The following is a 12346-nucleotide window of genomic DNA, read 5'->3' as shown; positions in this document are numbered from 1 at the left end:
CCCCCCTCGGGCCCGCGGCGCCCACCGTCTTCTGCGCCCCTGGCCCGCGCGGGGCGGACGATTTCCGAGAAACGGGGCCGAGACGATGCAGACCGTGTATGCGGAGAGAGGTTTCTTTGCAGGACTTGGCTCCCACCGTGCGGGGCAGGCAAGTCTGGACTCCACAGGCCGGCCCAGGCTGGAGATTCGGGCAAGAGTCGCTGGGGTCTGGGGTCTGAAGGCTGCACACTCCAGCAGGAGTTCTGTGTTCCCGCGTGGAGGCAGCATTTCCTTCTCGCTCAGGAGGACTTCAGTGTTGGCTCTTAAGGCCTCGAGAGGGTTGCATGAGGCCCACCCACACGGCAGAGGTAACCCGCCCTGCTCCAAGTCTGCTGATGGCAACATCCATCCCATCCAGAAAGTGCCTTCACAGCAACAGCTAGTTTGACCAAAGCGCTGGGCACCACGGCCTGGCCACGAGGACACACAAAATTAACAGCACACGGTCTCTTTTGCCGGTCCTTGAAGGCAGGCCTCGTCCTGTCTCAGGCCCTCACCCTCACTCTTCTCTCTGCCCGAATGTTCTGCTCCCGGATATCCACGTGGCTCCTGGATATCCAATGTTCCCTGCTCACTTCCTGTGGGTTCTGCCTGATGTCACTTCGTGATGCCTTCTCTGACAGCCCATTTTCAATTTCAAGCCGCCCCTGGCACTACCCATCCCCCCATGCTCTATTTTTGGCCACCTTCATTACTCATACTGAAAAACATAAAATTTCTAAATTTTGTTTATTGCGGGTTTCCCTCCCTAGAATGTAAGCTGCGGGAGGCAGGCATGCCAGTCTCCAGCCCCAGTACATACAGCAGGGGCATTAGAACAGGGTGGTCATTTAATAAATATTGGCTGAGTTAATAATAACAGTAGCTCAAATTCATTAAGCCTTTACTAAGTACCAGGCGCTGTTTTAAGCACTTGTTCATGTCTCATTTCATTTTTGCAGGTTTTATGAGGTCCTTCCTAATATCCCCACAGACAGACGAGGAAGCTGAGGCACAGGGCCCTCATGGGGCTAGCTAGTCTGTGATGGAGCCAGAATTTTAATCCAGATCAGCTGAGTCCAAAGACTGAACTCTTAGCCACTCTGCTATCTTGCTCTCAAATGAATGAAAATATGAATGACTTAAGAGTAGTTATTTACTGTACCCATAGCAGAAGCAATGAATTTTGGAGCCAGAGCTAAGTTAAAATTCCATATTTTCTCTCTATATTGGAATATATGATTCAGACAAGTTTCTGAGTTTCCCAAAGTCTCAGGGTCTTTATGAACAGAAAAGGAAAAATGAATCTTTTTATCTACCACAAGTTAGCCGTTTTATTATATTGCGTCCGTTCTTGATCCATTACTGCCCTCTTGTGGTCAGATAAAAATAACACCTTTAACTGCTATGCTAAATACATAATGCCTGGATAGGGGTAGCCCCAAAGCGGGTAGTTTCTACAAAATAGAATAGCCCGTGGTTCCTGGTTTCTTTAGTCCCCTGGATCCTAAGTAAAGATCAGGCTTCCCTAAAGGGAAACAGGGAAGACTAGCCCGTGTTGGTCCCTGGAGGGCAGAACGGTTCCAAAGAATGATCCTCATGAAAAATAAGTTACTCAACCTTCCTGCCCAAACAAGCACACACGACAAGGTTATCAGGCTCGGGAGGTTTTACAGAAGGTTTCCCACACCTTCAAAGAACAAATTCTCCCTATATGATGGTTAATTTCATGTGTCGAGCTGACTGGGCCATGGGGTACCCAGATATTTGGTCAGACATTGTTCTGGGTAGATCTCTGAGAGTATTTTTGGATGATATTAACATTGGAGGGTGCCTGGGTGGCTCAGTCAGTTAAGTGTCTGCCTTTGGCTCAGGTCAGGATCCCAGGGTTCTGGGATCGAGCCCCACATCGGGCTCCCTGCTCAGCGGGGAGTCTGCTTCTCCCTCTACCCCTCCCTCCTGCTTGTGCTCTCATGCTCTCTCTCAAATAAATAAATAAAATCTTTTAAAAAATAGAATAGAATCCATATTATATAGAAGTATAGAATAGAGTTTAGCCAAAAATGCAAGGATTGTTTAACACCAGGAAAACAATTCCTGTATTCTGAGCCTTAGTACCTTAAAAGAATAAAAGTGTATGATCACTTTAATAAATGTGCAAAAATCATTTGATGAAATTAAACACTTTTTTCCCTAATCTTAGAAAATTAAGATGAAGAGGGTAACACATCAACTTGGTAAGGATATTTGCCAAATATCCAAGCATCATACTTAGGGGTGAAACTCTAGCATTCCCATAAAAAAAAAAAATAATAAGATAAGAATGCTCTCTATTTACAATTGTACTGGCATTTTTAGCTAATGTAATAAAATAATAGAAAGAATTGAAGTTAGAGAAATAAAAAAGGAAGAGTTAAGATCATGCTAACGTGCATATGATTTATTTTATATCTAGAAAATAAACGCATCTACATCGAAGTATTAAACTAATAGGAATAACTGGTAGGCTTGCTGAATAGTAGATGATTGTGCATAAGTCGGTAGCGCTCTTATTGAATCCTTCTTGGATTAGCAACAGGAAACAAGAAAACATAATCAAAAGGATGCCATTTCCAATAGCAACAACAATTAGAAGAGACCTAGGAAGATATGTAACAAACAATTGCTCGGTGTTGTCTCAGAAAATTATACAACTTTTTTATGTAAAGGAATACAAACCTAAACATACTCTTACCATACAATTCAGCAACCGTGCTTCTTGATATTTACCCAAATGAGCTGAAACTTTATGTCCATGCCAAAACCTGCACACAGATATTTGTAGTAGCTGTATTTATAATTGCCAAAACTCAGAAACAAACCAAGATCTCCTTCAGTAGATGAGTGGAAAATTGTGGCACATCCAGACAGTGGAATAGTATTCAGCTCCAAAAAAAAAAAAAAAAGTAAGCTATCAAGCCATGAAAAGACACGGAGGAAACTTTGATGCATTACTCACTAAGCAAACGAAGCCAATGTGAAAAAGATACATACCATATGATTCCCAACTATAGAACATTCTGGAAGAGGCAAAACTATGGAGATGGAAGATTGGTGGCTGCAAGGGTTGTGGGAGAGGAGGAGATAGGAACAGGCAGAGCACAGTGAAACTATTCCATATGACGCTAGGACGCTGCTTACATGCCACTGCACATTTGTCAAAACACGTAAGATCCACAACACCAAGAGTGAACCCTAATGTGAATTACGGACTTTGGATGACAACGATGTGTCCATATGGGTTCATCGGTTGTAACAGACGTACTACTCTGGGGTGGGGTGTGCAGATGTGGGGGATGTTGACGGTGGAGGAGTTATGGGTGTGGGAAGCAAGGAGCATATGGGAATTCTGTATTTTCTGCTCAATTTCGCTGTGAACCTAAAACTACTCTAGAAAATAAAGTCTATTTTAAGAAGTAAAGGAAGATCTAAAGGAGTGGAAATATATCATTTGCTCCTGGAGGGAAACACTCAATATAGTAATGATGTGAGTAGCTTGCAAGAAAATCAATGATTTCAAAACTATTCCAAAAAATCTTTTCATGGTCTGGACAAACTCATTCCAAATCCATATGGAAGTGGAAAGGTCCAAAGATGGGGCGCCTGGGTGGCACAGCGGTTGGGCGTCTGCCTTCGGCTCAGGGCGTGATCCCGGCGTTATGGGATCGAGCCCCACATCAGGCTCCTCTGCTATGAGCCTGCTTCTTCCTCTCCCACTCCCCCTGCTTGTGTTCCCTCTCTCGCTGGCTGTCTCTATCTCTGTCGAATAAATAAATAAAATCTTTAAAAAAAAAAAAAAGAAAGAAAGGTCCAAAGAGCCTGGAAAATACTACGAAAGGAAAAGAATGAAGGAAGGAAGGGGGAAAAGGGTGGAAGGAAAGAAAGAAGGAGAAAGGAAAAAGAAATTAAAAAAAGAAGTTAACTAGAAATAAAGGGACTGCCACAGTAAATTGAGACTGCACAGCCATCAGATAGGTGAAATCAAAGTCTGATAGTAACAGGCTTTGGGTAAGGACTCTCGGAAACTCACAGGCTGCCGATGGGAGTGTAATCCACACCACCACTTAGGGAGTAATGTGACAATATTTTGAAAATGTGTATTCCCTACAATCCAGCAATTATATACCCCCAAAGAAATTCTCCCAAATGTGCCCCAGGAGACATTGTCAAGTCTGTTCACGGCAGCACTGCTAGTGCAGAAAAATTGTGTCAACTGTAATGTCCGCCGGTAGGAAAAAAAAAAAAAAAGGATGGCATGTGCTCCAATAAAAAACATCTGAGCAGCAAACAAATGAACCAGGCCGACTTACATGTATCAATACAACGGTGAGTGAGTCAACAAGGTGCAGAAATAATCCACAGTATGCAAGACCTTAGGAAAACATTTAAAAATCACGTTCTGGTTATTTATTATTGAGATAAAATTCACATAATAAAATTCACCATCTTAACCATTTTGAAATGTGCATTTCAGTATGATTTTTCTTAAGTTCTATTTATTTTTAAGTCATCTCTACACCTACTGTGGGGCTTGAACTCACGACCCTGAGATCAAGAGGTGCATACTCTTCTGCCTGAGCCAGCCAGGCACCCCTATTTCAGCGGTTTTTATTATATTTACAGAGTTGTGCAACCATCACCACCATTTAATTCCAGAACATTCTTATCACCCAAAAAAGGAGCCTCATGCCTACTGGGCAGTCACGTGTTACTCCTCCTTCCTCCCCACCCAGCAGCCACTCTGGCAACTACAAATCCATTTCCTTTCTCTGTGCGTTTGCCTACTCCGTAGATACGGAGTCCTACAATCTGTGGCTTTTGTGTCTGGTTTCTTCCTTTACAATGTTTTTAAGGCTGATCCAAGTCAGCATGTGGTGGTCCTGGAAATTTCTTTTTATTGCTTAATAATATTCTGTTATGTGGATGGACCACCTTTGTTGATCCATTCATCAGTTGATGGGCATTTGGGTTGTTTCCACGTTTTGGTATTACAAACAGTGCTCCTAGGAACACACACTCCTTTTGTTCGTAGAAATAGATTAGAAGGATACACGTTGGATTAATAGTAACAGCAGCTCCTGGGAATCAAGGGAGGGGGAGGAATTGAACCCAGGAGAGGTACAAAGGGGCCTTCAGCTCTATCTGTGGTGTTCTCTTTATTTTATGTAAAAACTATATCTGGAACCAAAATGTTAACAGTCGATTACTCTGGGTGATGAACACATGGGTGTTTGTTACATTATTCTCCAGGCTTTATTTATTTATTTTTTAAGATTTTATTTATTTATTTGACAGAGATAGAGACAGCCAGCGAGAGAGGGAACACAAGCAGGGGGAGCGGGAGAGGAAGAAAGAGGCTCATAGCTGAAGAGCCTGATGTGGGGCTCGATCCCATAACGCCGGGATCACGCCCTGAGCCGAAGGCAGGCGCTTAACGACTGTGCCACCCAGGCGCCCCTCTCCAGGCTTTAAAAAAATATTGAAGGGGCGCTTGGGTGGCTCAGTCAGTTAAGGGGCTGCCTCCGGCTCAGGTCATGATCTCAGGGTCCTGGGATCGAGCCCCGCATCAGGCTCCCTGCTCAGCGGGGAGTCGGCTTCTCCCTCTCCCTCTGCTGCTCCCCCTGCTTGTGCTCTCTCGCTTGCCCTCTCTCTCTCTTTCAAAATAAATAAATAAAATCTTTAGAAAAATAATGAAAATAAATATTTAAGAATTTAAAAATTAAGACTGATATATAATATATATGTATAAATATATATTAGTCTCCATGTGGCGTCTATATAGAGAGAGGACCTAAACCTTCCTGTAATGAAGGTCTGGCATCAGAGATCTGAGGTGTCTGAGAAGAGCAAACAATGAGGGGTGGGGAGAGTCTGGGAGCAAGAGGCCAAGCCCAAGGCCAGGGAGGAGTGGCTGGAGGCACTTGGAAACTTGGGGCAGAAGCCCCTGACCCCACCTGCACAGCACAGCTGGGGCCGCTCGGGAAGAGGGCTCAGATCTGGTCTCCCTGATCCCTGGTGGCAGAGCCAGAACTAGGTCAAGAAAGAGAGAGAGGCTACAACCCCATCCATCCTTCCTTCCTAGCCGTGCTTCAAACCCCTCCCCCTCCCCCTGCCCATGCCACCCCTATCATCCTCACTTCCTAATTTCTTGAACCCTCTGGACCAACTACATAATTTGTGAGGCCTGGTGCAAAATGAAAATGTGGGGCCTCTTGTTCAAAGGCTGGAGCTGGTGCCTCCGAATTCCATGGAGGCAGCCACAGCTCGGTGGCACCAACAATCAGAAGCCTCTGGATCAAGTCCCTGGGCTCATCCATTTGCTCATTCGTTCATTCATTCATTCATTGACATGAGTGTTTCATACACGACTGGCATTCTGCTAGGTGCTGGGCCTACAATGGTGTGTAAGACACAGCCCAGCTTCGAGAAGGTTGCATTCTGGGGGAGGCAGTGAATTTAATCCCAGACGCAAAAGGAGTCATCACAAACAGCAGAAAGTGCTGGGAAGGGCCAACGGCAGAACCTGTGAGATAGGCCCCAACCACAGGAAAAACCCCTCCAGAGAGGGTGATGCTGCAGTGGAGATCCCAAGCACGAGTGATGGGGTGGGAGTGGGGAACCAAGGGAAAACATCCAGAACATTCCTGGCGGACTAGCGGGTGACATCTTGAAGGACTTGCAGGCCCTACAGCAAGAGCCAGGGAGACCCAGATGAGATTGGGGAGGGGCTTCTATCATTCGAATACCTTGTTTATGGGACCCCATTTGTACTATTGTTTCCTTTAAAATTGTCTTTAAATTGACTCCCTTTGTATCCTTACCCTGAGCAAGAATATTCATGAAGTCAGAGGACTGACATTCCACTTACATTTTTTCTCATACACAGCTGAAATTGAAAAAATGTTGACATTCCTCCATGTCCCACCTAAAATCATCCCCGTTACCACCGCAGCTTGGAAAATACTATCACCCGTTCCTGTCTCAAGAGCCATGGGAAGCCTGTAACAGCATTTCAGCTGTGTGAGGCCAGCGGCACGGTCTCATCTACATTTTTGAAAAATGATTCTGGCTGCTGCTTGCAGAGTAGGTGTTGGCGCTGGAGGGAGACGGGTGCGGGGGCTTTGTAGGCATCGGGGGCGAGCCGTGGGCATCTGCGAGGCGGGGCGGCTTGGCCTTCTCACCAGCGCCCACACAAGCCCCACCCCCCATCCGAACCCAAAACTCCTTTCTTTTGTGTCCCCGTGCTGATTCAAGGCCTTCCCAGATAAGCGGATTCTTCTGTGATCCTCCCACCTCGGTATCAGCACCCGCATTGCTGGGAATTTGGACAGTGTGTCCAGTGCACCCACGAAAGCCCAGGTTCACGGACCAGTTCAGGCTGACCACAGTTAGGATGTCTGCGTCACATCCGGTCAGGCCCTGTGGTCTCCAATCCAACAACAAGGGCTCCCACGACTACCACTCTGCCTGCGGTTCAGGAACTAAGTGGGTTACATGGTTTCTATCACCTGCGTGTTGATGGCTTGTAAACTTCAAGGACCCAAAGTCTGCACCCTTAACCACTGGTTCCACCCTCCAGGGCCTGCCTCGCTCCCAAACCTTGTACCTTCTGGAAAACTCAACCTCCCCCTAGCATTGCTTCCCTGCAGACCCGTCTGCCCATTCTCCCACCCCCACCCCCACCAGAAGTGGCCTTCTCCATTGCTGCTTCCAAACCATTACTCCTCCATTCTGCAAAACAACCAAACCTGTCCGCTCTTAAGACTCCTGCAAAACTGCCCTCTGCTCCTCCAGTTCCATCAGCTTTGGGATTGAGGGAGCTGGGGAGGAGAGCTGCTCCAGGGGCCGCCCCGGGGCTAAACTACCAGGAGGGATACCAAGGTGAACAAGACCGCCCCCCTCCACCAGCGCGGGTGCGGTGGGAAGGGCGCACTTCCTGCACGTCCACACAGGGAGAGGAGGCATGCTTTCCAGAGCAGGTGCTTTCCGGTTGGACCTGAAGATTGTCAAAAGCCTGGAGCTATACTGGAGGCAGAGGTGGGCTATGCATAAGGACAGCTGGAAGAGCAGAAGCAAGGCAGTTTGGAAGACTTTGTGAAGACATTTGAAGTTGGTTCTGAAGGCAATGACGAGATGCCCAAGGGATGAAGCGGGGGAGTGGCAGGTCTGGATTGGCACTTTAGCAAGATAGGTCTGGCTGCTACGCAGAGTGGAAGGGAGAGGAGAGGAGCCTAAGCTGAGACCGTTTGGTGCGGAAGGCAGAGCTGGGTGGGCCTGGGATCAGAATCTAGGGCTTACCCATTAGCTGCATGTGGTTGGGGGATGGGGTGAGAGGAGAGATGCACCATGCCTGGGTTCTTCTGGTTTGGGCAACAAGACCCGAAAGAAGGGCAATGCGGCTAGAACGGGGGAGGCAAGGCATAAAGTAGGACGGGATTGGAGAGAACGGCATCCATGAGTTTGTACGGGGCCTTGTAAGCCACAGTAAAGAGGCTAGATGTTATTTTTTTTTAACTGTTTATTTATTCTTTTTAAGTTGGCTCCATGCCCAACGTGGGGCTCAAACTCACAACCCCGAGACCGAGAGTCGCGCACTCTCCCCACTGAGCCAGCCAGGCGCCCCTGTCTAGATGTTATTTTAACAGCAGTGGGAAACCTTGAAGGGTTTTACACAGGGGAAAGGATTTTCAAAAGTCTATTCCAGCAGCTGAATGAAAAGCGGACTGGAAGTCAGCAAGAGCCACTAAGAAGCTATTGCATTGGTCCAGGTGACAAATATTGGCCTGCTACCTCTCTTCTGAGGGCCCCCTAGGCTTGTATGCCCAGCTCTTCCTGGTCATCCTCCTTCCGTCCTGAGTCCCCATCTTTCACAGAGCCATTGCCATCTCTCCAGTACCCTACGCTAGAAACCCGGGAGTGTCTTTTTTTCCCCTCACCCTCCACTGCATTTATACAGGAGGCAAAATAATTTTCTCCCTACTCTTCTGAGTTCTTGGCCAAGACCCTTGCAATAAAAGGCAGATTAATAAGAGAAAAGTACAAGTTTGTTAAGATGTATACCTCAGGCATACACAGGAGATACTTGGGAAAAAACAAGTAACTCTCTGAGATGGCTTAGAATTCAGGCTTAAATACCCATTTTGATAGGGGAAGGGGAGGGAGGATATAGGCCTCTTCGGGGAGAGCAAATGATTTTTAGGAAAGGTGAAGAGTCCCTTAGAAGACTAGATGAGAGACATAACGGTTTGTGACAAAGTTTGTCTGAGTGTGGTGTTGACTTCTAGTCTCCTCTTCTGTGATGAGTCAGTCTTCCTCAGTGGACAAAACTCTGGGGGAGAGGACTGATTACCATTGAGTCCTTTTGGAGGATCTGTCTTTAGGCAGATAAGGGGAGTTCAGAGAAAGCCTCTTCCTGCATTTGCTGTTTTTCAGGAGTTCCAAACAGCAATTTTCTACTATTTCTGAATAAACCCCTCCTGTTTTTGCTGGTAAAATAACTGACAGATTTATTTTTAAGGTAAACTATCTTTATTCTCTTTCCTAGATGTTTTGATGAGCAAGAACTGCTTTTTAGTTTGAAAGAGTAAGTAAGTTATATCAGGACAAAGAGAGGGGCCCAGATGTCCACTTTTGGAGAGCCCTTTTCTGGCCTTCGCAGTTAATTATCATCCCTTCCCTTGGACCTACACTGTGTCCTCTCCAAGGCATTCCTCATGCTGCAATGGAACGTATTTGTTTGCTTGCCTGTCTCCCATGCCAGTCATGTCGGCTCCCTGTACCCAGCATATAATAGGTATCAGGTAATTATTGGATGGACAGATGGACGGATAGATGGAATGACCAGCATATGATAGATGTCAGGTAATTACTGCATGCACGGACAGGAGGATGGATGGATGGATGGATGGATGGATGGATGGATGGATGGGCAGGTTACTTCTCTCTCTTATGGGCTGCCCAACATGTAGTCTGTGCCTCATTCAGGAATCATTGTTCATTCATTTTCAGATAGTTTTTTCTTATGCCTTTGTCATTTCTTTCAATAAACTATGAGCTACTCAAGGGCAGGGTCTGTGTCTAGCTACTCTTACCTTACACACATGGTTTTATTGAGTCCTCACAACAATTCTGTGAACCAGACACTCTTTTATATATATATGCTAGCTTCATTGAGATGTAACTCACAAACCATACAATTTACCCATCTAAAGCACATAATTCAATTGTTTAGAGGATATTCACAGAGTTGTACAGCCATCATCACAACCAGTTTTAGAACATTTTGATCTTCCCAAAATGAAACCCCCTACCCATTATCAGTCACTCCCCATTTCCCTTCGGCTTCTCCCCACCCCCAGTCCTAGGAACCACCAATCTACTTTCCATTTTTATGGATTTGCATCTGCCGCACATTTTATGTAAATGGAATCCTACAATGTGCTATCTTTTGCGACTGGCTTCTTTCACTTAGCATGATGTTTTCAAGGTTGATTCATTTTGCAGCATGTGCTAGTATGTTTTTCTTAAATTGCTGAATAATATCGCATTGCATGGATATCACAATTACCTAGACCAGGGAAGGGCAGAGGGGGCAGAGCACAACAGAATGGAGCTTCTCAAATTTTATTGGGAATCTTGACAAAATGCAGATCCTAATTCAGCAGGTGTAGGGGTAGGACCTGAGATGCTGTGTTTCTAAGAAGCTCCCAAGTGATGTTGAGCGACACAGAGGTTTCCATCTAAAGGTCTAGAAATTTAGGGCTCTCTCATATAAGGTATCCATGTGGCTTTAACTCTGCCAACTGCCAAGATCACCTCCCCTCGGGGAGTGAGTTCTTTCCAGACATCAAATTTCAAGTGAGAACTCAGCATAGTGAGTATGAATTAGAGCAAGGTGGATGGCTACTTTTGAGGGACGATTGGGTCCATCTCTGAGTGGAGGCTGCTAAAGCCTCCTCTTTTCTCTGGGTCTGTTTCTGTGCCGGAGCCAGATCATGGGTCAGGAAGCCAAGGTGCTGGCCTGCAGAGCTACCCTGGGCAGGACGTATATCCCTGTCCCACCTGGGTGCTCTTCTCCCTGCTTACGGCCACCAGACTTTTATGACAGACTCCTGTTCCCAGCTGTTCAGACACTGAGTTACTGAACATGCTTTTTGTCAACATGAAATGAATTTGTGGGCATGAACTGCGTTGTCAACCTCAAGGGCCCTCTGCAAGAGGCAGGTGTGTTGAGAGTCTGTAGTGTGTGGTTGGTGTGTTAGTTGGGGTTCTCCAAGAAGCAGACACCAAGGGGGGATTCGGCGTATGAGACATTTATTGGGACAATGCCTGTGAAGGATAAGGGAGGTGGGAGCAAAAATATTAGCTCTCTCAGGGAGAGCCGACAGACCATGACTTAAGTCTGACACCTGCTAGATGAGTGGGAAGGAAGAGCTTCAGACTACAGCTTTGTTTTGTATTACAGAGAGAGAGAGAGAGAGCGCGCGCGCGCACGCGCGCGTGCGCACACACACACACACACGAGTGGGCGGGGTGGGGGGAAGAGGGAGAGAAAGAATCTTTTTATTTTATTTTATTTTATTTATTTATGAGAGAGACAGAGAGCAAGAGCAGGGGGGGAGAGGCAGAGGGAGAAGCAGGCTCCCCACTAAGCAGCGAGTCGGATGTGGGGCTCGATCCCAGGACCCTGGGATCATGACCTGAGCTGAAGGCAGATGCTTAACTGACTGAGCCAACCAGGCGCCCCGAGAGAAAGAATCTTAAGCAGGCTCCACGCTCAGCATGGATCCTGACGTGGGGCTTGATCTCACAACCTAAGCCAAAATCAAGAGTCAGACGCCTGGGGCGCCTGGGTGGCACAGCGGTTAAGTGTCTGCCTTCGGCTCAGGGCGTGATCCCGGCGTTATGGGATCGAGCCCCACATCAGGCTCCTCCGCTGTGAGCCTGCTTCTTCCTCTCCCACTCCCCCTGCTTGTGTTCCCTCTCTCGCTGGCTGTCTCTATCTCTGTCAAATAAATAAATAAAATCTTAAAAAAAAAAAAAAGAGTCAGACGCCTAACTGACTGAGCCACCCAGGAGCTCCCATACTGCAGTGCAGTTTTGAGGAAATCTCGAGCAGGCAGATAGGGAGTCCGTGAGCCGAGGATATCCATTAGAAGAGTCCACTGCCGGACAGGAAAAGGCCGGCACTCATACATACCTCCACCACGCTCATTGTTGGCTGTGGGCCCTGCTTGAATGTGATGGTGGAGCCGAAGGGACAACAGCTGTCAATCAAGTACCCCCCCCC

The sequence above is a fragment of the Ursus maritimus genome, unplaced genomic scaffold, assembly GCF_017311325.1.
Source record: "Ursus maritimus isolate PB19 unplaced genomic scaffold, ASM1731132v1 scaffold_32, whole genome shotgun sequence".
Lineage (NCBI taxonomy): Eukaryota > Metazoa > Chordata > Mammalia > Carnivora > Ursidae > Ursus > Ursus maritimus.
The sequence above is the reverse complement of the archived record's forward strand: the minus strand, read 5'-3'. Positions refer to the sequence as shown.